This window comes from Stegodyphus dumicola, chromosome X1 (assembly GCF_044657685.1).
Source record: "Stegodyphus dumicola isolate Sdum_Otavi_A_Nest chromosome X1, ASM4465768v1".
NCBI lineage: Eukaryota > Metazoa > Arthropoda > Arachnida > Araneae > Eresidae > Stegodyphus > Stegodyphus dumicola.
This window is the reverse complement of record NC_140780.1, coordinates 210,757,996-210,785,560: the sequence shown is the minus strand read 5'-3', so window position 1 is coordinate 210,785,560 and position 27,565 is coordinate 210,757,996.

The window sequence follows — 27,565 nt, the reverse complement described above, 5'->3', positions numbered from 1 at the left end:
CTGCTTGTATTTTTAGATTTTACTTTAATTTGAAATCTAGACTGTCATCTTGCTCATACTATTAAAGAAAGCCAGATTGAACTCATCCTCTTAAATTCTGCCCAAAGATATGAATTTCCTGATGCAATAAACGATCAGAGAATAAAACCTCCTAGTCAAGCACTTGACGGAACGAAATTAATGAGAATAATGTCTGAGATCTTCAGTGAAAAAGATAACAAAAATTTTAAATTAATAATAACACTCCCATCGAATCACAGAACCATGCATATGCGCATCGCATGCAATATAAAGAACTTAGACATTCAGGAGTGCAAATGTTAATTAAGCACTTTCGAGAAAAGCATTGGATTTTACAAAGTCGCCAAATAATTCTATAAGCAATATCGAAATGTGTTTGATGTAGACGTTTAACCATGACGCAGCCAGAATCGAAAGCTACTTTCTTGCCTGAAGATGGAATGAAAGACGCTACAATATTCTAAGTCTCAGGTGTGAATGTCGCGAGAACACTGCATTCGAGATAAAACAAAACCCTGGATAGTTCTATTCACTTGGGCCGTATATCGTACAGTGCTTATGGAACTAACTAAATCTTTAATATCGGAAGCTTTCCTATTTCTCTTTAAGAATATTTGTATCCCGCAGAAGTAGACGGACTGTTTCCATTTCACAATTATTTCAATTGTGATATGGAAAATATTAAGAAAATTTAATAAAAGCAAGTAATAAAATAAACAGCAAAGTGCCTTCACTTATTAGGCATTTAAAATGACTGAAAAATCAGTGACCCTTTACTTGATGTGTAGTAGTAACACATGCAAAAATATTGCTTCTGTCTCTGTTACTAATAAAAGGCAGTTTACATTCCAATCTATTATACGTCCAATAGATGAAGACTTTGCGCAATTTGTTCCAGTCCAATCTCTTTCTACTGGATGCATAAGAGAATTACATATGTGAATAATCCCCTCTGCCTTTGTTACTAACAAAGGGCCATTTGCATTCCAGTCCTATTATACATCCAATACCATGAATACCTTTTATCTATTTGCTTGCTGTTTTACTCGACTTTTCTCCATCTTCTCATACCACTTTACAACACTGAAATAAAAATACATTTTTCTTTTATATCTAACCCAAGATGTCTCCTTTCACAAATTTGTATGAAATTATTATTTTATTTATCTGAAGCAACTCTGCTTATGTCTTCTTCTATACAGCTTCTCACATTTAAACATTCAGCTCCTTTTCTTACAAATTTGTACGGACTCTTTCTGTCATAAACTAAACTCTGGCTTCGTGTAGCAAGGCGGTTTCATCGAACGAAATATAATATATATATATATATATATATATATGTTTTTGATCTCAAATGAAGCAGAGGAACGAAAAACGTTTTCGAAGCATATTAATCAACTTTTGTGAATCTTTAATTCATTTTCCCCAGATGAGTTCTAAATTGGAGTTTCAGTAAAAGGAGATTAATTTTTATATTTTTATTATCTTGTATATTTTCCCCCTTTGCATTTTTAGTTTTCGAGTTTGTATTACTATGATCTTTTTTTTTATTTTGTATTGTTTATATATTGTATTAAACCTCTTACACAATAGTGCAATTATTAATATTGTTGAGGAATTGCCTTGCTTTGATTTCAATTTACTGTTAACTTTAGATACTTTAATGCTTTAAGTTTATATATACGACTCAGTCACTCGATACTCGCGAGGAAACACTTCTAAGAATAGCTAAAGTCAATTTAAAGTTATATCAGTAGCTGGGCGAAAATAGCAGTTGGACAGCGGTCGCTCCTAAAAATTGCCTTCTAACATCAGGAACTCTGGTCATTACTCATTTATATCCTGTTGGGATCCGACAAAAGTAGAAATGATATCACAGGTAAAATAAAAAGATAATGAATTTTTAGAATATAGAACCCTATTATTCTCGAATGTACTCGAAATAATATTTTTTATTTGGGAATTTTGGGGGTAAAATCGCATTCAATGTCACTGTTTTCTGAAGTTTTAACTGATTGATAATTCCATTAAATTTTAATAGTCCTTTTATTTTACATATTCCCCTTTTTCCCTGTTTTGAAAAACACATAAATTCGTTTTATGTATTTTTGTTCAGAAATTCAACCCACTGCGTAGGAATAACATACATTTTGCTTTTAACCAATTAGCTAATATCAATTCTTGTACTTAAACTAAATTTACCGAAATCATTGGTTGCCTTTTAGCATTCTGCGTATCGCATTTTACTTATTTTTTCCATCACTGTATATGCTAGTACTTGTTATCTTTCCCAGAAATATTGTCACTGGTTATTGTTTTATTACAATTTTTACCTCTACGCACATTTGCAATGTTTTCGCAATTTTACGTTATCTTTTAAATTTGATATATAGTTTCCTTTAGTTTCCTTTTTTTTATTAATGACTTGAGAATTTCTACGTGTTTGGTATTCCACGTTACAAATGTATATTACTTAAAAATATTTTTCATCAAAATTTCTTATATGATTCTTAATTTTATTTCAAATTTAATTTTATCTGTTTTTAAATATATACTAATTTTACTGAACCTTTTATTTAAAATTTTTGTAAAATGTAAGATATATATTATTTCTTTTGAGTCACTTCGAAACAGGCTATATATTCATGAATGCTTTTTAAGAAAGTGTTTTTTAAAATTTTGTTTGGATTTCATTTTAATGTATGAAATAAAGTGTTAATTAATTTCTGCTGACTGATAAATTTTACAGTTCATCCACATATAATTCAGAAAGGTGGCCCTCTTCGTTGTTCGTTCGACTACTGCCTCACCAAGCAATTATCAAATTTTGTTAATTTGTTTTTATGTTAATTCATTTCTGTTTCCGGATTGATATATATTTTTTTCTTCATATTGTTTCTGATTTCTGCTTTCTTCATGTTCAGCTGCTTCCAATTTTGGTAATGTATATGTATATATGTTACTGCGAAACACCAAAACTGGGGAATATCGACATTCTCCAATGATTGTTAACACATAACAAATACGTCGGTGAAATCGAATATTTAGTTATATTCTTATACAATCGGACCATCACCGGTGTATATCGACAAGCACAGATATACTCTGCTGAAGGTCGAAACGAGAAGCCTAGAAGACAGACAGCGTGACGTTGCAAAAGTAATGAAATCTTGTGCAATTCAAAGTGTCGTAACAGTTTAACTTGTTGCAATAAGTAAGATTGTATAACGTCAAGCACGTAATTAAGGAAATTTATTAATTGGCGTTATCTTCTTTTCTTATTCTTAATGTATGTTTTAAGTTCAACGGTTTATTTACATGTGCTGTTATTTTAATTTGCTTCTATTTTCACATGTATCGTAACATGTTTTAATAATAAAGTATGATTTAAAAACGGAATTTTTTTTTTTATTTAACGTTCTTCGTCAGTGTATGATATGTTGACATTTGCCGGTTTAAGTGAGAAATAGGGATACTATTTAACAAATATTTCGGACATACACCGAGCGAATATGTAAATGTTAACATTCACCGGAAAATAATCAACATTCTCCAGATTTCAGTCTTAACATGGTGTAATATTTTCTGTAATATCTTGAGATTCTTTGCTGTGTGGGTAGAATGATGACTCTTTATGTTAAGGGCTTGTAGCGCCTTAGATGCATAATGGAGAAGGAAAACTTGGAGATGTAACCGTCGAGAAGACATAATTTAATGGACATTCTTCAGATACATATTGTTACGAATTTGGTATTTAAAAAGCTAATGTTAGTTCAATTATAAATTAAATGGTTTTATTTCTCGCGCAGTGAAGCGCGTGACGAATATTAAAAGAAAGCTAAGCCGGAAAATTGAATATACAAGAGCGCGTGCATTAAATAAATAAATATCTCTTTTTGATTTCGAGAAAGTACTGGAAAATTCTAGCTCGATTTTAAAATCTTATAAAAGGAGGAAAACATCTCAGTTAATAGTAGTTGCTTAGTTTGTTGTTGTTTAGAAAACTGCTCTTGTTGATTGTAGCGAATTCGCGGATTAGCTTTTTTTAGCTGTTTTGAATTACGTTCTATTGGACATTTGACTAGTTAAAAGATAACTACTGTGAGATATTGTAATACTGCATGATAATTTGAGAAAATTTAAGCATTTTTGTTGTGATAATAATAAATTTTTGTTCATTTTTCACCGGACTTGTGCATTCATTTCATAACGAACCCGTACGCACGCAACAATATTTTCAATCATGCATCATTATAGGGGTGATATACACTCCACAGTTTTATATAGCTTATCACATGTTTAGAAAATGGACGACAGAAGGAGGCGAATAATACATGCTGCTAGAGAGGGAGGAAAGTAAGTACTCAGTTAGAAGCGGTATGGGACATAGCGTTGGGTCTTTGTTGAACATTCGATCTGTGATTAGATAAAAAATAGCCGCTTTGTTACGGGCTACATAAGATAGCGTGACAGATTAATTGTCAGATGGAGCATTTTAAGTTCCTTAAGACAGGTAGGGGAAGTAGCCAAATTAAAATCAGAAATAAAAAGGATTATTGACAGGTCAGTAGTTTCTTTTCATATTTTATATTTTGCACACTACACACACGCACTCACGAACATACTATATGTATAATGAATTACTACAAAGTAAAAAGCAGTTCAAGAATTTTATGCAACAATGCGTTGATAGATGCAAAAACTGGTGTTTAAAGTAAAAATAAAAGTAAGACATTTAAATCAATCCCATATTTAACTCTAAGCAAACGATTCAAAATGAAATCAAGAAGAACAGTGACTAATTGCATGAAAATGAAGGGTGCAAACTGAAAAAGAAAAATAAGAAAATAAGAAATGTTATTTACATCTTTTGTTGCACCGTCATCAGGGGTTTGGTGCAACGAAACAAGTAAATGTCTGAACTGATAACAACAGAAATTATAAATTAGAATTTAAAACTCCAGTAAACGAAATAATAATACAATGTTTATGACAGAAATTTGTGTCTTCATCAGTACAACCTCAACAGGATGGAGTGGATAACGTAAAAGTTCAAAGACAACTAAAATTCTAAAGAAATAGCATCAAAACCATAAATTTACTCAAAAAAATTAAGTAAAACTCTAAAATTTTTTGTCAAGCAAACTGTGTCTAAATAACTAATTCACCTACATACAAGTAAAAACACAGGAAATGTATGAGACTTAAAATATAAGATACTATAAGCATAAAGAAAGGGGGCGAACTAGTTTTAGAAACTCCAACAGTAGAGCAACTACTGAATTGGTAATGAAAATTATGAATAATACATAGATAGAATTATAAGCAATTAAGTAAATTTGATAAAACTAGCAGGAAATTAAGCAAAAATAATAAATAACAAATGTGATATTCAGAAGCACTGAGAGGTGTTAACCCTAACATGCGCTTTCATAAATTTAGAATCAAATTAAATTGTTTCATAAGAACAGACCTTCTAAAGCAACATTAAACATTGTGAAGTATAAAAATGAAGAACATTTAAATTAAAACATAAATAACATAAATTATAAGGGAATAAATAGCGAGTTACTTTGATTATAAATCCGCATGTTGAAACGGTGCTTAAAAAATCTTTAAATTAACTGATTTAACTGCGTTGAAGCAAAAGTTCGTTTCAGTTCTTCGAACGAAAATATTGTATACATTCGAAAATAAATTTCGAAAATATTTAAAAATAAATGTAATGTTTTAATGACGAAATCAAAGAAATAGTAAAAAAATAAAACCTTCTGGTATGTAAAAAGGTGTCTTTTTTAAAAAATGACAGGTTCTGCTAAAAAATGAGTTCCTCTTTGGGAATAGAAATGAGGAATCATCCTACGTTCTAAATTATAGGAAACCCTAAAGAGTAAAATATCTATCATTTTCCCTCTCTTTTTCTATACATATATATGTGATGTACCAGCTTTTGTCCGGAATAAATAGATTGGTGAAGAATCATAGATGTAGTCGTAACTTAAATTATCAGACGATAAGTTTAAAAACCAAGGATCCATTTATTATATTTCTGGAGAAAATCGCAGTTACAAAAATTAAGATCTCCGGAGTAAATAAAAAAGAACTACTAATAACTTTTTGTATTAAGTTTACTGCATCGTTACATTAAAGAAAAGACCCCGATATTCTTTTGCGAGTCCTTTTATAGCCTCTGGAAAGGCGGAGCTTCCAAGAAATGACGTCAGCCATTCCAGTTCGCTTAAAATATTTCCAGAACATTATATAACTGTACGTGTAGAAAAGGCGGGAAAAACAGCTTGACTAAAGGGCTGTGGATTTAATTCCACGTACTTTCAAATAAGAGACCGTCGCCATTAAAAAATGAAAAGAACATACAGTTAGAATTTTAAGTTTATTCTTGACTATGGAATTTTATTATTACAAATATATAGAGAGAGAGAGTGAGAGAGAAGTTTTTTCTCTGTCTTTTTTTTTAATAAACTTGAATTAAAAAAACATTTATTATTTAACTTATTTGAATTCAATTTCGATTACGTTATTCTTTCTGCCCTAAATGAAGGAATCCTCAGTCAAATACTGACAAATATTCTTAGCTCATGTTTACTTTTATTTAAATGCATTTTTCGGTTTTTTCTTATGTGTCTACAAGTTTCTATGCAGGCCTACAACTTTTTATATGCCTATATTCTCTGAAAACCACGCGAGTTGAAACTGGACAGTATAGCACTTACAAATTATAGTTTTCTATCTCTAAGTCGTATTAACGTTTTATGATTATTTGAAATCATATTTCTTTAAATTGAAAGTATAGTAGGTGTTGACTAAAGAAGCGAGGTTTCTTTAAACACTTTTAAACTTTAAAACTAAATTTTTTTTTCATGCGTGGGTCAAAGTAACATTGAGTTTGACTCGTAGAAAATACGTAAGATAAAATTAAATATTTCTTAGGAAATGCATTAAAATATGTTTCAAAAGAAAGAGAAAAAAATTAGTGCTCTCAAATGTTTTTAACTTTCTTCAATTTGTAAACTTTTGTCAGAGTTTTGATAAGGTAGTTTTAACCTTAACCTCTTGTGACAAAGACTAATGTTGCATTTCCCCTTTCTTTCTGCTTCTGTTGTTCAGGAATAAAAGAGAATAATGACGCTAAGGAGAAAGAGGAAACCGATCTATCATTATTTCTTATTTGATATTTATTTCTCGCTTCTCCTCATTGGTTATGTTAGAGAAGACCATACTGCATCCTACCGTCATAACTAGTTAAAGTACATGTTCACCTTCAGATATAGTGATTGTAATATACGTAAATAAATGAGTTAACATAAAGTGATGGTTTGCAGTTCATATTTCTTATAAATAAAATATTAGTGGTTATGAAAGGTATAATAAAACCTTATGAAATAAATATATAACTATTTTGCACAAAATACTAATAAAAAGGGTTAATTGTGTAACTTTTAAACTTGTTTTTGTATTATATAGTAATTAAGTATTGGCGCAGCATAATTAATGAGAGTTTTAATCACTTTTACGAACAAATATTCCTTTAAAATATGCAATAAATATCTTCTAAGCAAGAAAGAAGAGTAACACGTTAAAGTAAAATATAAAATTAGACAAAGCAACAACCTTCTGTTTGGCGTATATTTTAGTTTAAGCGTATATGGTTTAAATATAAATTTATATTGATTAAATTTATTCTATAACTTTATAGAATTCTATGTTGCTTAAATAACTTTCTATCACCATGTATTGCCTAATTATAACATTATATAGCTTGATATTGGCTAAATAAAAAATTATATAACTTTGTTTTGGTTAAATATAACTTTGTACAACGTTATATTCGCTATTTTAACTTCATTTTTTAAAATATAGGCCACACAGAACGTTCTTGCTTTAACTAATTTTATAGCTTCTAAAGTTTTTTTTTTTTAAAGATGCGAATGTGGACAGCAGCATATTTTAAATCGGAATATTTAACGCTGCTACGGTAAATGTGCTTAAAATTCTTCATTTATCTACTTTGTATAAAGTATGCATATAGTTTACACAGAAGGCACTCTTGCGGTATTATAGCTGAGTTTCACCGAAAAAAACTTGGTTTTAATACATCTTTGCTGTATGACTAATTTCCTCACGAAGTCGTCTTTTAAGAAGAATTGTACAGATTTGGGTAAGAAGCAGTTTAGTACAAAGAAATGAACCGCATGAGTGTTTGGATCAGCGTTTGACTGTACGCCCAACAATAATGCTTACCTTTTGCGAAAAGCAGCTACTGGAGGAGGAATAAGAATCTTAGCAAGTTAAGATCTGAGCTAGCTTTGCTTAGAAAGTATTAAATTTGTAACTAAGGAAACTGTTAAAAACCAATTTGATTCACTGTGAAGTCTAGGCGAATTGTAATTCTGTTTTGCAATACAGTAAAACCCCTTTACACGAACTCGCTTAAGGTGAACTCTCAGTTAACATGGACAAATTTCGGTCCCGGCAGCGACGTATATGACCTTATAGGAAGCTTTATCGGATGATGCGAAATTCGGTTAGCACGAATTACTAAGTGTTTTTTAATAAGTCGTCCCGTTAGATTTTTTAAACAGGAACTTCAAGGTTTTTCATGTCTTTCTTCCTTTTGTTTCTCAGCTAGGGCTACTTCCAGAAATATATCGTCCCGTGGACACAAGATACAGGACACAACTGGCATAAGACACATACAGACACAAACATTTTGCATGTTAGGATCATATTACAAGTTTTCTGAAGATTCAGAAAGTTACTAAATAAGGCAGTAAAGAAATATTGACGAAAGAGCAGAAATGAAAAGTAATGCCTTAAATTTTCAGAAAGAATTGCAGCTGATAGATAATAAAATCTGCGGAAGTTTTATAACAAGCACATTCGTAGTGCTTAGCTTTTGCAGTTTTTCCTGTAGTGTGTAGAGACATTAGGTTTATTGAAATAGCCGGAGAGAGGAAAAATGAGTAAACGCCTTCGCCGGGAATCGAACCAAGGACCTCTGAAATACCGGCCCAGTTCGGCTGACCACTACACCACGAAGGCACGCTCGGAAATTGGAAGAAGTACCTTATATACTCCACTCTTTTAAAGAGCGATTGGGGTTTTTAGGGGACCCAATCACCAAATCCTGGGTGAGGAATCATCCAACACCCGTTTTAGTATGGGCGCTACTGTAGAGACATTAGGTATTTTTTGGAAGCAGAAGTGAAAAATGAGCAACGCCTTCGCCGGGACTCGAACCACGGACCTCTGGATACGTGCCCAGCGTGCAGACCACCACACCGCGAAGGCATGCCAAGAAACCTGGAGAAATATCTTATAAGTGAATAAAAAATATTAGCGAAGTCTTACGTCAAAGATCATTAAGCCTGTATTATATAATATGATGCCCAAAAACGTGTTATTTGGAATGTTAAATGCATTTTTTAATTCCCTACCTTTTATTTGTTATAAAGAAAATTATTCCGGAAGTGGATCTTTTTCAGTTTACCACTAACGTGAAAATGCATCGAGTTGCAAATTGCTTTCGGATTCATCATTTGATGCTTAAAGTACCCACCCATGACAAAAGTATGTTTTCCTTAATAAAATCCATACTCACTGCCACATGTAAACATGTCACATTATAAAATGAGAAGTGATAGCTCGAAATTTGCAACAAATTCTTCAGAATTCTGGAGTTTTGATTTTTGGGAATTTTCCTTTTCTCAGATATAAGTGTCCTTATATATAAGTGTAAGTCTTTTCGTTTTAACTCAGATAATAAGTGTCCTAGATGTCCCATAGTTATTTAATGATTTAATTATTTTCTAGCTCTGTGATAGAAAAGAGAACAAACCTTTAACCTTTCGAAAGATTTGGGCTTTTGTGTAAGAACAACAGTCAATCATAGAAGGTTCGCTGTAGGTCGTATGTCTTGACTATTCTACCCAAAAAAACGTCTCTCAACAACAATCCATAACGTTTGTGAATATGATCTTCACTTCCTTTCAAAAATGAATTAAAGCAGCGTTCGCGCATTCAGTTGTGGTTTCAAGGATGTTCAGATTAATATAATTTAGCCCTCCTGAAGTGGATTTTATAAAATGAAATGGTCAAAATTATCTTTTGTTACACGAAACATTTAAAAATTACAATCGTATTCCATTGCATTGGCATATTCCATTGCATTGGCATATTCCATTACATTCGCTACGGAATGATGAATTATCTAAACTAAAAGCAGATTAGAATCCAAAAGCAAAACAAAAACATAATAAATATGAAGCGTAGAATAATTACTGCTATTAGTTTCCTAGCTTTCAGCCCGTGTTTCAGGTATAGATATTTGAACTTATTTACTTTTCAAAAGTTATAATGCATATAATTTAAGATCAAAAGATGTGTATAGGAATACTCTAATTTTAATTTGCCGTAATCCCTTATTCTCTATTTTAATTTGAGTGCTTCACCTTCCCATCTTAAAAACAGTATTTGCTTAAAACAAATCGATCTGAAATACGCTACTTAAAAACTAACCCATGTCATATGATTCTTCCAAAACTCTAATGATGCAGACACGCCTAATCAAATAATAATTTTAAAGAGACATTAATTAGCTAAGCAAAGCAAACGTATTTGCTTCTCATCCCAGATTTATTGCTTGCTCATCATTTTTTTTTTAATTTTATGCCTTATCGAATTATGATTAAATTTTAATAAATAAGATTAAATAATTTCTAATTTCTTTACTAAGAACTAAAAAAATGCTGGATCATGTTCATGCTAATTTGTCTTCTTATTCTACAGTGAAAGATGGAGTAAAACAATTTTTCATTGGCCGAGAATCCGTAGAAAGTGATTTTCCTGAAGGTCGACAATTGGCATCATTGTCATTGGGCACTGTTGCTTGTGTCTAGGAAGCAATACTCAATGACAGAAAATTAAAACACAAGGGGACAGTTACAAGATTATATCAATCGTAAACAATTTTTTTCATGTTCTAGATGAGTATCTTCTCATGAACAATGCCTTCGCAATATGGGTACCCGAACTCTTTCAGGAAATCAAAAACAGTAACGTGTCAGCGAAAATTAAGAAACAGCTGTGTAGGTTTAAGGAACTTCACTATCCACTTATACACAGATTTAGCTCCAAGTGATTAGTATATGCTCTCTGAACTGAAATATGACCTTCATAAAAATTGGATTAACTTTGATGATGGTGGAAAAAGAGCAATTGTGGAGCATTTTTATGACTGATTATTTTCTTCGAGGGGACGATTTGCTCATTAATCGATGTTAAAAGTGTATCAAGGTAAAAGGAGATCATTTTGAAATAGAAATCATTAAAATGTTCTCTATTTCCTTTACAAATATTTTATTCAGGCCAAAAAAAGGTTGAGAACTACTTACGTATACGACTTCTTTCCTCCTTCACATGGCCCTGTTTGAGCATGAAATAAGGCTTCTATGCTGATACTACTATATCGTATCAGAAAACACAAATATGTGATAAAACATCATACATCATGTAATTTACCTGTTTACTAAACCGTTAAAATAACTCGTTTACTAAAAATATGTGATCGTCTAGTGATTTTTTTTCATCAATGCAGAAAAGTAATAAACGTAGATGTTATTCAAATGTAACATTTTACAACATATTCTAATGGATTTTTAGGCATACAGATAAAATTATTATCCTATACGGAGAGAAGATAGGACATTATAGTTTTGTTCCTTGCACTGCTGAAAACATTTTCGCGTTATTTCACTCTCCAGACACGAGTGATATTGAGTATTTATTGCAAATTGAATTCTGACTAAAGCATTATGCCAATGGGCTTATTGATTTCAAATCAAATCTTTTCAACTCAGTTGTATTTGAACAGCTTTTGTGCATATTTTCAAACGTCGAGAAATGGCATATTTCTATTTCAGATTTTTATTTCTGTTTGCTTTTGATCATTCTAGCACATGTTTTATGTACAGTTCAACCACTGTTTTTATTTTTGTACATTTGCAAAACATTCTAAGGTTAGTTTCAAGTGCTTTTCCCTCTCCTTTTTCCAAAAATTAATCTTTTAAGTGGGATCCAAAGTAAATGCTTTTAAATAATCTCTTTATTAGAAAATGGGATAGTTTCTAATATCCTTGAAAAATGAAAGAAATGAAAACAATCCGAGAAAAATTAATGAAATAGTTGTTCTGATTTCTTACGCTTAATAAAGATTTTATATATGTGAGTAATGAATACGCTGATGTTATTATTTACTTCACATTTTAATGGCATACTTAATAGGAACAACACACAGCTACCATTTCAAAATGTAGTAATGTATCAAAGTTGCATAGGTTTCTGCCTCAAAACTTCGAAATAATGTGTAATTAAAATAACAATAATAATATGTTTTTCGTATTATTTGCTTTTTATTTATATTTTGGAATGTAGACAGGTAGTGAAACTTTTACCTTTTCATACCAGTGTAAAAAAGGAGATTAGCAAAAGACTGAAGACATTTATTATGAAATAACATATTACGACGTTCGTGAAAAATTAAAACAAACTAAACTAAGATGAAATTATTGCAGTATGTAGGCGAATTACATCATGTTTTTCTGAAATTCTGAAAAGTCTATTCAACGTATTATTAAATAATATACAGATACAGGGGGGGATATTTTTCACACGCACACATGAAAATACCTGCAAGTTAAATAAATAAGTATATATATATATTCGACAAAAGAATGCCCTAATCAAAAGTTTATTTGATTATGGTAAAGCCTCTCTGCTTAAGAGGAAAGCAGGCCCATTCCGACAATAGGTGCAGGGTCGTGCGGCGCACTACGGCGCCGAGTCAAAGAGGCGCCGTGAAGTCATTAAAACAAGCAGTCCGGGTCGCTGCCTGTCCGCACAGGAAACCTCAGGCAAAACCTGGGTGCCTACTCCTTAGGATCAGTCTCCGCAACGAATGTTTGAAATCAGTATTCACAGAACTGGAGTCATCGCTGGCGATGTCTGGTTTAAGCTCGACAGGGTCTAGTGCTGTCTTGTCCATTCCGTTGGTTATAGTGGAGCTATATATAATCTAGTATTCATGGTTGTCCGGAGCGAATCATCCCCACCAGTAGAGTCGGCCAATTCAGCGAGTTTTTAAACTGCTTGAAGTTTCCTGTGGGCGCCTGGAGCCTCAAGACTGCATTTTCGTAGGTTTCCTTGGTTTCCCCTGGGTGCGCCTAAATTCGACGTCTATATACCATGACGTAGTGTTAGCAGGCCGATTTGGTGGCCCGGTCTGTATGGCAGTGTTTAAGTGACTTCGTTCTGCTGTCTGGAGTTGGGGACTTTGTTGATGGCAGATGTTTCTACCATCCCTCCAAGACGTCGGCTGAATTTTACCTCCAAGGTAATGAAGCATATTTTTTTAGTTTGAATTTTATTAATATTACAGACATGATAGGGACAAATTTTGCGATCATTTTTATACACTTTAAAAAATTATTATTTCTTTCAAATAATTTGTTACTGGAACCACGGAAGGCTAAGTTTTGTTTGGTTAAAAACTGAAGGGCATAGATAATTCTTTCAATAACATCGCGCCTATGTTTAATCTCTTTTCTTCATAAATTTTGAAATTCCAAATCAACAGGTTTTTCTTTCCAAATCGTTCTAAGAAATCGGACGAAAGGTATAGATTCCGGAAATACATTTTTTTTTTTTTTCATGAAATTTTAAGTGATCATTTAAGTGTTTCCAGTCTTTAAATTCCGAACTACACAATTTTACATTGCTGAAATTGCTAAAAATTTTGCAACAAAAACAGTAAACAGAATTTTTTTCAGCAGAATTTAGCAGTTTAAGCACCAGAATTTAGCAGTTAAAGTTTTGAAGTTAAAGGAAATTCCGGAGTGAAAATACTTTCTAACTCTTTGATTATTATGTTCCTTTGGTAATTTCAGTGATAGCTGAGACGTTGATAGACAACAATTCCTTTTAATTCTTTCGTTGTTTGGCAAGATTCGACAAAAGTACATATAAAAAAAAATTACATTCATTTTTGTCTTTTGGGAAACTGAAACTGGAAACCAGTGTTTGAAAATATCCAGGACCATTTCCTATTAAGGCTTGAACTTAAGATGGCAATAATGAACTTGGGCCTAAACTGGAATCATCAGGTACAGGGAAATGAGCATCTAACTGTAGAAATTGTAGATTTCTCTAGCATTTCTTCTGTTTTTTCAATCGGCTGCATTGAAGTTAAAGGTAATTTTCGGTGAAAGTTTAGAATTCTCTGATTATTAGGTTTCTTTGGTAATTTCAGTGGTAGCTGAGACGTTGAGGCGCAGTAGCTTCAGCTTGGGTATTCTCTGGGTTTTGGAAAAACTGAGTAATTTTAAAGTCCTGGTTTATTAAGTCATCCTCTCGCTTTCTTTTTCTTCATTAAATTCTGATACCCGGATAGTTTTTCTGTTTTCCATCCGACATCTGAGAAAAAGTGAAAGCAGAAAAAGTGGAAGTTAAAATAAAAGTAGAATATTACTATTATAAGAACTATTACGTAAAAATGCTGGGATACTTTGCTGGGAAAACATATGAACTACTGCATCAATACCGGGTACTCTTTTGTTTATTAAAATAAATAAATCAAATTTAAAGTATGAATTTAAGATGTAGTGGAATAACGAAACATTTTCCTTCAGCAATTTTTAATTTCAGAATATCTTGTATATTTTTACTTCACTTCAAATCTCAAATAGGTTTATTTTAAATTCAATGGTTTTCCGTAAATATTTCAATCTTTCTTCTCGAAAGATAATAATTTTTAGTTTAATAAACAAATGGTTCATGCAAAAAAAATTTTTTTTTTCGAGTAATTATGCTCAGATCTTCGCTTTTCTGAAAAGCTAGCCTAAGTTTTACATAATATGTAACTGCACTTGCCTTTATTTATTTATTTATTTATTTTTGTAAAATAACAATAACAACAAACAATCACAAAAAACAAATGCTGCACAAATTACTACCATTGCCACAGTAGACACAAAATAAGGATTAAGCAATTTGTCGGACGCCTCTACGGCGCCGGCGTCTACCCTTACATACGCATCGGTATCACGTATTTTCGTTCACGCATTTTCGTTCACATATATTTACAAGATCAGCTCGTGTCAAAAACTACAAAACGCATGAACTCATAAAAATCAAAGCGATATAAATAGCAATCTTATGCATGGACTGCAGTTTTTTGCAAATTTTGGAGAAAATGTAGCATTGTCGGTTGAAACTCTAAGCCTGCGATTCTCAACCGGTGATTCGCAAGAGATAAATATTTGGTACGGAAAGAAACAAGGTAATTTTAACTATTGAGTTCAAAAATCTCTTGAAGAAAAAGAACAATTGATAGGAATTTCCTGCGATCGAACTGGAACTGAAGATTTCAAAAATAACACACTTTTTAACTTTTGGCTGAATCCAAAAAAAAAGTATTTAAAGGCACCTTAGGTTAAATTTTTATTGACTTTTTGCGCAACCTATTTGTGTGAACAAAGATTTTCTTCCATGTGTTACTTGAAAAGTAAATGCAGAACAAAATTAAAAGTGGATCCTAATGTGGATCCTAAAATTGAGTTACACATAAAGAAATTGATCTGTCTTAAACAGACCCAATTTTCACACTCAATTTTAGAATTTAAGTGTTATAGCTTAAATTTTCATAATTAAAATGGTAACCAATTTCTAATCTAACAGTTTTTATGTGTGCATATTTAATACAAATAGCCGAATCGTTGGGCAAAGGAAAAAATGTATTTATGTTTTTACATATTTGAATTGAAAATTTGAAAAAATAATCGTTATAAAATATAGTGTGGTACTAAAGTTTTTTAGATTTTATTTAGATGGTACGCGTTAGTCCAAAGCTGCCTAAGCTATATCGTTGTCAACAGATTAGCGGTGTGCAGGAAATAATTTTGAATATACCCCCTAGAGCGTTTTTTGTGCCCTGTTGTAATCACAGTTTAAACTTCGTCATAAACGACGCTGCTAAAAACAATTTATTCGGTGCAAACTTATTAGATAAGTAAATTAATTGTTTCTAATTTTATGATAATAAATAGCGTTAAGAATACATTTGGTATCCAGTGCATTTAGTGTAATATTTTGCTTCGCCTGCCGTGCTTTTTGTATATATGCCGTGCTTTTTTATGTACTTTTTTATAACATAAATATATATATAATTCTTCAATAAATATGTTTGAATGTGGGTTTTAACAAAGCACAAAATGCTTGCACATTTAGACAAATTTAGACAGACCAAAAAGAAAGATAAAATTAAATTTTTTGATTTTTCATATTATTATGTTAATAATACTTCATTTTAAGTGAAAACCATAATTTATTATTTTAAGTGTTAACCAGTTTCTCTTTAATATCGTCATTGCATAAGGGCGCTCGCTAGACATTTGCACGACGGCGCCGATTAAGCTTGGCGAGGGCCTGGAATATGCCTTCGTGAATGATTTTCTAAGGGAAAACGGCACATTACAGACGTTAATGACAAAAGCCACGAAAACATCCATGCAGCCAACCCGTTCGCCGGCAATCGAACCACGAACCGAACTACCATCGTTAAGTTACTTTACCTCTAGTCCGTTGGTGCGACGAAAAGGCACTAGGATATAAGTATATATATACGACAAAAGAACGCATTTGCAACTTTTCATTTACATAGAAAGGTGCACTCGCATAACTTATTGAAACAGGTTATAGTTGTTAAAGGACGGTATAACTAGGGAACCTACATAAACTCATAACGCTAACGATAGCGACTGTTAAACGTACATAATCAGGCACACAGAAACGTTGTATTCTGTATGATAAGAAGATATGCATGAACTTAATTCTTCTATGGTAGAACAGAAGTAAACAAGGCGAAAAGCTGAAAATACCTCCGCTTTTGCAAATATTGTGCGCCCCGTTTCTTTTGCCAAAGTAAAATATTTCTCTGTTTAAGAATTTTATGCTTCGTTCGTTAAAGCCTGGAAGATATGCTATTTTTACCAGGGAAAGCTTTATGGTTACTTTTTTTCTTCTTTTCATTTTTAATTTCAGAATAAATCTTTTTTATCATGCTATCTAGATAACCTGCTTCTTTCGTGAACTTTTCAGTTTTTTAAATATTTTTTTTAATAATACATGGTTGCAGATATGGCTGCTGCGTGGATCTCAAAGGAGCTTTCTTGCAAGACAATGGGGCAAATTATTTTTAAGAAATAATGCTTTGTTCTTGGCCTGTTGTAAACTATTCGGCTGTGAAATGTTTATTCTTCCTAAGAAGTAAATTGTTCCAGGCTGTTGTATATTTCAGCTTCCGAAGGAGAAATTTAACATTCTACCTTTTTAGTTTGGATTTGTCTCTAAATGTATTCCTAACATTTGCTCTGCATGTTTCGGAAGAGTAAAATTATTATCTTCAGCTTATTCATACGACTGGCCATAAAAAAAAGATTCACATGAAATGTGAGAAATGGATTATCTCATACATACAAACATCTGATACTTTAAATTTCTATTACTAAAACTGAATAAGTTGAAGTCTGTTAGCATATGTAAAGCTTAAAGTGTTTTCACTTGATTCACTGAATTTGAACAGTTAACACTAGGTCAAATATCCTCTAAAATGTTTTTTATTGTTATGTATCAAAAGGAAATAAAGTGAAAAATATCAATACATACAAAAAGCTATTATTTTGAACTCTAATGCCCTTTTTTTCTCAGCAAAATTGTCATCTGAATGAACGAGTCTTTTGAAAATAACGAGATAAGTACATTTTCAATGAAACAGACAGATCTCGTACGTTTTGCTGCAAATCATTGAGGAGCCGAGATAATAAAATTTAATGCTTTATTCTCAATCTTAAAGATTTTATAAATGTGTGCATTGCGCATATTTTTGCATAAATACGTAATTTTATTTCTGTAGGACAACTGCGTTTTCCTCGAAAAGGAAAATAATGGTATATTACTTTATTATAATAATGATATATTACTTTATTATAATAATGATATGTTATTTTATGATGAATGATAATAATAATATGATAAATAATGATGATTAAATGATCATTAATATAAAATATTGATGATTATTTTATACTTTTATACTTATACTGTTTTCCCTTCTCCTTAAATTTCATCAAACACCTATAGTGTTTTGCCCAATGATCAACATCAAACTACAAATGATATGTATATTTCAAAACAGATTGGGGTATTACCAAGAAATAAATTATTTACTGAATTGCAGAGAAATCCTCGGTTTCCAGTAGGTTAATATTTCATGAAGAACTTACAAATGATTACAAACGAATATAAATCGCCAAATATGTAGCTACAGCTAAGAATACTATTAGTATTATAACAATTTGAAAGGTGACTTACTAGCTAATGAAGTATGTTCACATAACACTCGTCCTCAAACGTTACCTTTACTATGTTGGCAAGTTAGCGTTGTTAAAAATAACTATAGGAATAAAAACACACAAAATATAAAATGTTAACTTAATTTCTGATAATTGGTGAGCAAACTTAAAATAATACAAACACAAAATTTAAGTCTCATAGCCTAGCTGGAACCAGCTACTGGCTGGAACGTACGTCGGCTTTTGCTAAGCAAGGCAGACCTCGGCAGCAGCAACCAAGTCTTGAGTCAATGGTCAATGGCCGGTTAAGACTGCTCCTCTCAGTTTACATTACACCACATAAAAAAAAAAAAAAAAAAAAAAAAAAAAAAAAAAAAAAAAAAAAAAAAACTTAAGCACTACATGGAAAGGGAGGGATGCCCCGTGGAGGTTATTTTAAGGGAAACTGGCTCATATCCACGTTTACACATGCGGAAAACCACGAAAGCGCCCATGCTGCTCGTTCGCCGGAGCTTCGAATGCCGGACCGAACTACCAGTGACATTACACCGCTTGCCATAAAATCTGCACCAAGCTCTGAATTGAGGAAGAATGTGAAGAAAGGAAGCATAAAAACAGTCTCAAAAGTAAATCGTAACAGTTAGATAAATGAAATGCCATAAGATCACAAAAATAAGAAATGAAAGCAATTCGATCACACTTGGAAAGCATGAAAAGTATAAATAAAAGCATAAATCTAAGAAAGTTATGCTTCGTTATTTTTATTTCTTTTTAACTATATTAGCCTTTTCAATGTCAAATTCTATAGGCATGCAAGACTATGAAAAATGAGCCCAAACACGTATGCATGGATGCATTTATTGAATAACTTATAAGGTATTTCTCTCGCCATCCCAGCGTGCCTTCGTGGTGTAGTGGTTCTGCACGCTGGGGCGGTATTCCAGAGGTCCGCAGTTCGATTCCCGGCGAAGGCGTTGCTAATTTTTCATCTCTATAGCTTCCAAAAATTCCTAATGTCTCTACAAACTATTACTTCGAAAACCTATGGACGTATTTCTAGAAATATAAAAAGGAAATATAGTAGATAATCAATATATATTTTTAATCATCTACATTTCTAAAATTTTTAAGAGTGTGCTAAACTGTAACATCATTGACTTCACATTTCTCCAAATCGAAGTCATTGGTTTGCAAGTAAGCATGACCTGCAAATATTGGCAGTTTGATCTCGTGTGTAGTATGAATACAAGTCAGCATCCATAAGCAAGTTCCTCATTATATCACTTTTTCCCGTAGGTATATTCCTTTTAAGTTCTTAGTCACAGCTGTAAACAAACAAATGTTTTCAAAACTTTTTAGATGTTATCGTAATGTAAACTTCTGAAGTAATATTCATAATGCAGTTGAGCCAAATTGCAGCTTTATTTCTGGGGATTTTATTAATTTAATCAATGTGAGTTCTATTAACAGCAAAAATTTCAACACAGCTTAGTCTTTTCGTGCAACCTTTTATTTTTTTAATCTGTTGTGTAGGAATTTAATATAATTAAGTGATTCATAAAAATCAAAATTTTAATTTGTAATTATTCAAAATTTGAGCTACACAACAAGTTTGGTTATATTCTTTTATTTGGCTTATTAATTCTAGTGTAATCTTTTTCGGCTATTCGAGTTTACGCGAACTGCGTCTTCAAATCTTGTACACTCAGACAATGGATTTAGGTGAATTTTTCATGTAATAAACTCAGTTTTTCATGTTAAAAATTAATTTGATTTCTTAGTATTTAATATCATTAGTTGCAGAAAAATTAGCTCTTTAATTTGACATAACTTTCGTTTTCCTAACTTTAATTGCATTTTGGTTATGAGCTTTAATTAGTAGATTTTTTTTTCCGTTTTCTTTGTAATTTCTCTTGTGGGGGAAGAAATGCCCTTTTCCGGTAAAATAGTCGTTTTTTCGAGTTCTTCAGCGTTCTTTCGTTGGGATGGCTTGCAGGGTTGTTGAAATTCCAAGTTTTCCCCTTTCAATAGGCGTGGTTATTTGGCGGCGGCTTGGCGACTTAGAATTTCCGTTGCGGTTTCAAAGTGGTGGCTTTGGCGAGTTTGCTAACATGAAGGAATGCTGTAGTTGCAACTGGTTTAACTTTTGGCGAGGGGGGAGTTGTGCCAAGTTGGGGTTCCGGCGCTCTCCCTTTTAACGGGTTGTTTTGTGGGAGGAGGTGACTTTTTGACTGTTTTCACTTGCCGTGAAGTAGTGCTGGCATACAGCTGAATTTGTTTGGAATCATGTTCAAGAAAATGAAAAGGGTGATAGGGCTCTTGTTAGGCCGTTGCTTCTTTAGTTTTACTTAAATGCATTGGCTCAAGTAGCCGTTTCTCGTGGCCTTCGGCCCGAGGAAATTTTCGGCATCTTTATCTAGTGAATTCCGTCAGCATAGATAATAGCACTATAAAATGTATATGATCTTCAACTTCAGCATCGATAATAGCTCCTAAATGTGTATGATCTTCAACTTCAGCATCGATATTAGCTCCTAAATATGTATGATCTTCACTTCAGCATCGATTCAGTGCGTTTTGATTTTTTCAAGAAAAATTTTAAAGTTACTATTTCAAGAAATTCCGTGTCCATAGCTAATTTCAAGAAATTCCGTGTCCATAGCCACAGGAACTTTTCCTAACGTTTCTTTTGGTGTGTCAACAGTTGGTATCAAGAAAAATTTTAAAGTTACTATTTCAAGAAATTCCGTGTCCGTAGCTAATTTCAAGAAATTCCGTGTCCATAGCCACAGGAACTTTTCCTAACGTCTCTTTTGGTGTGTCAACAGTTGGTTTCAAGAAATGGGTTTGGAGTTCCACCTCCTCTTACTCGCCAACCAGGATCCTGTGAAATTTCAGCTAAGTGATTTGTATTTTTTTTTTTTTTGTTTAAAGTAACTTAATTAGAATGGCTAGGAAAATTATTATTAGTTAAATAATTTAATTAAAGCGAGAAATATTTTTTTTCCGTTAAGATTTTTATATCAGGTGAAATTAATTGGGTTTCATTACTACGCCGTTGGAATAAGCTGTCTGTTAAGATGTAAAGCCTGATTTTATTTTTAAATATTTTACCCGGTTTATTTTCTCATCTCATAACTCAAAAAATTATAATGTCCAATAAGAAATTAGTATCATTTTGTTTTTGTAACTAAGTTCATAAATGATTATTCTGTGTGGAATGCTCTTGCAAAGTGTAAATTGTTAAATATTATTTTCTTTTTTTTTCTCACCGGGGAGGGTTGTTATTCTCTCATACCAAGTAAATGATTACGCTTACCAGTATGAATTCAATTATAATGTTTAATATTGCTGAATGTTTTGAAGGAAATTGTGAGTTTATTTTGTTAATGTATACCTTTTATTTATTCAATTATTTCTCCCTAACTGGTTAAAATTTTTCTAAAATATAAATTGCTTAAGAGTTAAATAAATAATCATATTTTACTGGATCAGTCAATGGTATGTTTATTTGTGCTCATGTCTTTCACCAGTCCACTATTTAGTTTTATTTCAGGGTTAATCCGGTTAATACACAACGCAATAATGGTAATTTTTATTGGTACTAGTATCTTATTGTTGAATTGAGTTTTTATTTATTTATTTATTTATTTTTTTTTGTTGTGGTCTACTAGTAGGGTATCTTATTGGTAAAACTTGCAAAAACGACACAACAAAATTGGTGCCGTGACCCTTCGAACCAGTTAGCACATAACAAAATTGGTGCCGTGACCCTTCGAACCAGAACTCTCATCTACTGAAACTGTTATTATATTATCTTTAAAGTTTTGTATATTTTTCATGAAAGTTTGAAATGACAGCATTTTTTGAGAGATCAAACATTGCATATTCGTTTGAGAAAAAAAAAATTCAGTTTTCATTCCTGCCTTTGTTTTTCTATGGTAGGAAAGTGATCTGAAAATTAATCTAGACTTAAACAATAGCATTTACTCAAAGGAGAAAGTTCACATATCTATACAAATTACAACACCTCATTATTAGAGAGACATCCAACCAGAATGGAAATAGTGTTAAGGCAGTGGGACACAGCTCTGAACAGCGCATTGAATACTCAGGACTTTTCTATTTAAACTGAGGAAAATTCATACATTTTCCAAGAAACACTTATTTATTCATATAACACAAACAAAACATGTATTCACTTCAATGTAAATCTAAAAACAGTAATAATATATAAAAGTTTAAAGCTACAGAAATGCCCAAAGTTTGAAGCAAAAACGAAAATAGGAAAAAAAAAAGGGGGCAGGAAAAGACTGGGCAGGATCACACTATTATATCGCGTCGCAATTGGATGACATATTTTAACTAGCTTTTCTTTTAACCATATTCACATCCTTCATTTTGAAATTTCTGAGCAAAGGTTAATTGAATTAATTAGGGGGAAAGCATTTTAATATATTTCAGTTTCTCAAAGAGGCTTATATTCACCATTTCATTTAATACACATTCAATTTTAATTACTGAAATTTTACAATTTTTTAATTTTATTTACAATCTCCTGTTTAATTTTAATCCATATACAAAATTTCTAGTTCCTTTTAAAATCCCGACAGTCATGTTAAGATTGTATGTAATTGTTTTTCACATAGATTTTAAATCCCTAGCACCAACATTCTCTCATCCAACCAGAATGGAAATAGTGTTAAGGCAGTGGGACACAGTTCTGAACAGCGCATTGAATACTCAGGACTTTTCTATTTAAGCTGAGGAAAATTCATACATTTTTCAAGAAACACTTATTTATTCATATAACACAAACAAAACATGTATTCACTTCAATGTAAATCTAAAAACAGTAATAATATATAAAAGTTTAAAGCTACAGAAATGCCCAAAGTTTGAAGCAAAAACGAAAATAGGAAAAAAAAGGGGGGCAGGAAAAGACTGGGCAGGATCACACTATTATATCGCGTCGCAATTGGATGACATATTTTAACTAGCTTTTCTTTTAACCATATTCACATCCTTCATTTTGAAATTTTTGAGCAAAGGTTAATTGAATTAATTAGGGGGAAAGCATTTTAATATATTTCAGTTTCTCAAAGAGGCTTATATTCACCATTTCATTTAATACACATTCAATTTTAATTACTGAAATTTTACAATTTTTTAATTTTATTTACAATCTCCTGTTTAATTTTAATCCATATACAAAATTTCTAGTTCCTTTTAAAATCCCGACAGTCATGTTAAGATTGTATGTAATTGTTTTTCACATAGATTTTAAATCCCTAGCACCAACATTCTCTCATCCAACCAGAATGGAAATAGTGTTAAGGCAGTGGGACACAGTTCTGAACAGCGCATTGAATACTCAGGACTTTTCTATTTAAGCTGAGGAAAATTCATACATTTTTCAAGAAACACTTATTTATTCATATAACACAAACAAAACATGTATCCACTTCAATGTAAATCTAAAAACAGTAATAATATATAAAAGTTTAAAGCTACAGAAATGCCCAAAGTTTGAAGCAAAAACGAAAATAGGAAAAAAAACGGGGCAGGAAAAGACTGGGCAGGATCACACTATTATATCGCGTCGCAATTGGATGAAAGTACTGATTGAACGAACTTTGTTCAATTATTAGTTCACATACGTTTCGAAGAAGACAAACGGATTGCCAATGAGTATTTATTTTGTGAATCTCTTCATGATAGAGCGATTGTAAGTGAAATTTTTAAAGTAATTAACAATTTTATGTCTGAGAATGATATTTCTTGGAAGAAGTACATTGCCGTATGTAGTGACGGAGCTCAGGCTTTAACAGGAAAACATTCCAGAGTGATTTCTCAATTAAAGAAAGTCGCATCTGAAACAAAATTTACACTTTGCTCCGTATATTGTCAAGACTTACAACCAAAATAAACTTTACAGCCTTTTATTAGTTAAAACAATCCCTGAGAGCCTGAAAAACGTTTTAAATCAAGGTGTGAAAATTGTTGATTTTATTAAAAGCCAAGCTTTAAATTCAAGAATATTTACGATTTTACGCCAAGAGATGGGAAATGAACATGAAACGCTTTTGCTACATTCCGAATTAAGGTGGTTAGCAGAGGCAAATATTTAAATGGTCTTTTTGAACTCGATAAGAAATTCACATTTTCCACTGTGATTTAAAATTTGAATTGAAAATATGTTTATTTAGTGAATTATAGTTGGCGCGTTTAGCATATTTAGTTGATATTTTTGGAAAGTTAAATGAATTAAATTTGGGATTACAAGGACAAAATCTTAATTTGATTACCGTTAGAGATAAAATAAAGAAAATCTAAGCATCGGAAATAATGCAACGAAAGATTTTAACTGCAAATAATAAATTACCACTACCCTAGTCACAAACAGTTTCAATTAAATAAAACCATAATATCAGTTAATTAAATGCACGTGCACAGTTAAAATTTTGATACACAACATATACAACATGATGGCCGACTTGCTTTAAGGTTTTGGTGCCATTACCAAGCTATCCTATCTCAGGTATTGAGAAGGTTGTATGTTTTATTATTAAGTACTCTTTAAATAAGCATCTAAATTGTACTCAGATTGAATGAATAGAGGAATTAACATTAGAATAGGTATTATATGGAAGACATTTTGTGATATAACTTTCACCTAATTTTGTTTATAATATAATTGGTATCATAAAATATAGATGAATGTTTCTAAAAGAAAAAAGGTGGTATGTTTTATTTCATTACTTGATCTGACAGAGAAAAATGAACCTTTTGTCCTTAAATAATTGTTTATCATTTTTTAAAACGAAACCATTATACCAGAATTATTATTTATTAGCACATGTACAAATAAATATTTAAAGATTAAAATCACTAACTACATTAGTAGACTTTACTACACCTACAAAATTTAATTATACCAATTTAGCCTTCAGGTTTAGAATTTAAACTTTAATACATAATTTTGTGTGACTGAAATAAAAAAATACAGCATTTTTCAAGACATAAATATTTTTAAAAATATTTATTTTATAAGGTGTTTCTCCCGCCTTCTTAGCATGCCTTCGTGGTGTGGTGGTACGCACGCTGGGCGCGTATTCCAGAGGTCAGCGGTTTGGTTCCCGGCGAAGGCTTTGCTCATTTTTCATCTTGTCTGCTTCCAAAGATGCCTAATGTCTCTACAATTTTATTGTCTTTTTCCAGATGTTGGATTTGGAAAAATTAATAGATTAAGTATTTAGTTTTCTATTTTTTATGTATATTTCGGAAGACTTGTAAGTTAATCTGAAACTAGATAATTTAATTAATGGATATTATTATTATGGCTTCATCATTTTGATTTCTGTAAGCATTTTGTTTAGTCATTAAGAAAAATAAAATTTTCGCTTAAAAAGTAGTCGCTGTTTATAAGGAATGGGAAAAATTTAATAACTCATGAGAAACATATTTAACATTATTCACAGTGGGTACCATCACATTATGGTCTCTATTTAAACAAGATGGCGTACCGTTTGGCAAAAAAGGGAACTGATATTTTCCAAATGTTTTATAGAGGTTCCTTAGGTAACATGAGCACTTTGTGTTACCTTATATAATATGAGTACTTTTGTGTCTTTTGTATAATTAAAGTACAACTTTGTGCTACAACATTCTTTTCTTAAAATTGCATGCATTTTTCTGTTTCTCATTTCAAGACATGCGACTAATTCAGCTTTTTACTTCTATTTTACCTCCATAATACATATATTTTAAGCTCCGAATATCTGCATTATACGTTATTTCTGACATCTGATACACAGATCAGGATTATAATTAAATTTCAAGACATAGTATTACGATTTCACTAAGCTTGTCGTGTTTTAATAGCCTGTATACAAATGTGTTCAAATGGGATACTTCAGTCTACCTATACCTGTGTGACTTATACCTAGCAATATTTTACAATCATTCCGTCTTAGCATGTGCACCATGCTATGCAATTTGTATCGAAATGCAAGAAATTAATTGCATTTTAACTTTGGTAGTTGCATATATATATATCATAATTATAGCTGCCTGTGTGTATTTTTTATGTTTATATGTGATTTATGTAGTATACGTGTTTTTTTTTTTTTTTTTTTTTTTTTTTTTGCATTTATTATAAATGCTTGAGTATTCTTTTACATGTGATTTATGTGTTCTTAGAAGTTTTATGTATTTATAAGTGTTTTGCATATATAATATATATGCACCAGTATGTAAAATTTTCTATTCAAAATGTCACGTTATTATTATTGAGCAGTCTTCCCAAATACCAAATGTAATTGAATCAGTAACTTCGGTTTGACAATTAATCAACATAATATTTGAAACAAGCTTCCGACGACGCGCCTAAGGAAAGCGTCGGTTTAACAGATAAAAGTTAGGGTATGTATGATAAATACAAATTTGCCAGTGCTACTTAGCAGGTGTTCCCGATCTGTGCCAGCTGTTAGCTGTCTATGTTAGTTTGTTAGAGCACTATATCAACCGCGTGTGTACATAAAGCAGAGTTTACGGTACTAAACGGCAATTAAAGCCTTCTAAAGTTTCCCTTCCTCTGCAAGCAATGCCTTATAGAACGCGCTCCAATCACGTTATGAGGCATCAGGCATAAATCTTTCGCTAGGGTGTCTTAAGGTTGTTGTGAGATCAGTCATTGCCTCGAGCAAAACATACCTTCTTGTTCAATGGTGTGATGTAACTGGTATAATTATTCCTGTAGCTTGATCCATCTGTTCTGCACCCACCGATCAAATATTCGCATCACTGCAGCTTGATTTCGACCAGGATGAGTACCAATTTGTAGAAAACATGATCCATAGTCTCTTAATAACGTAGTTCTGCCTCTGTCAAACTGTAAAACTTGCCAGCCATTTTTTAAGGGTGCGCTATGTTTACCCAGGCAAAGCAGCAGCCGGTTACTAGTTCAGTTCGGCTCAAAAACTACTTTTTCTTTCTTATAATGTTTCCAGAAAGTTTATCCATGATGCAAATTTTAAGCAGTTGAATACTTCGTTAATGAAATTGTGCTCAACATATTCAGATGCCTTTTTTATTTTCTAAGTTTCTTGTATGCTTCACCT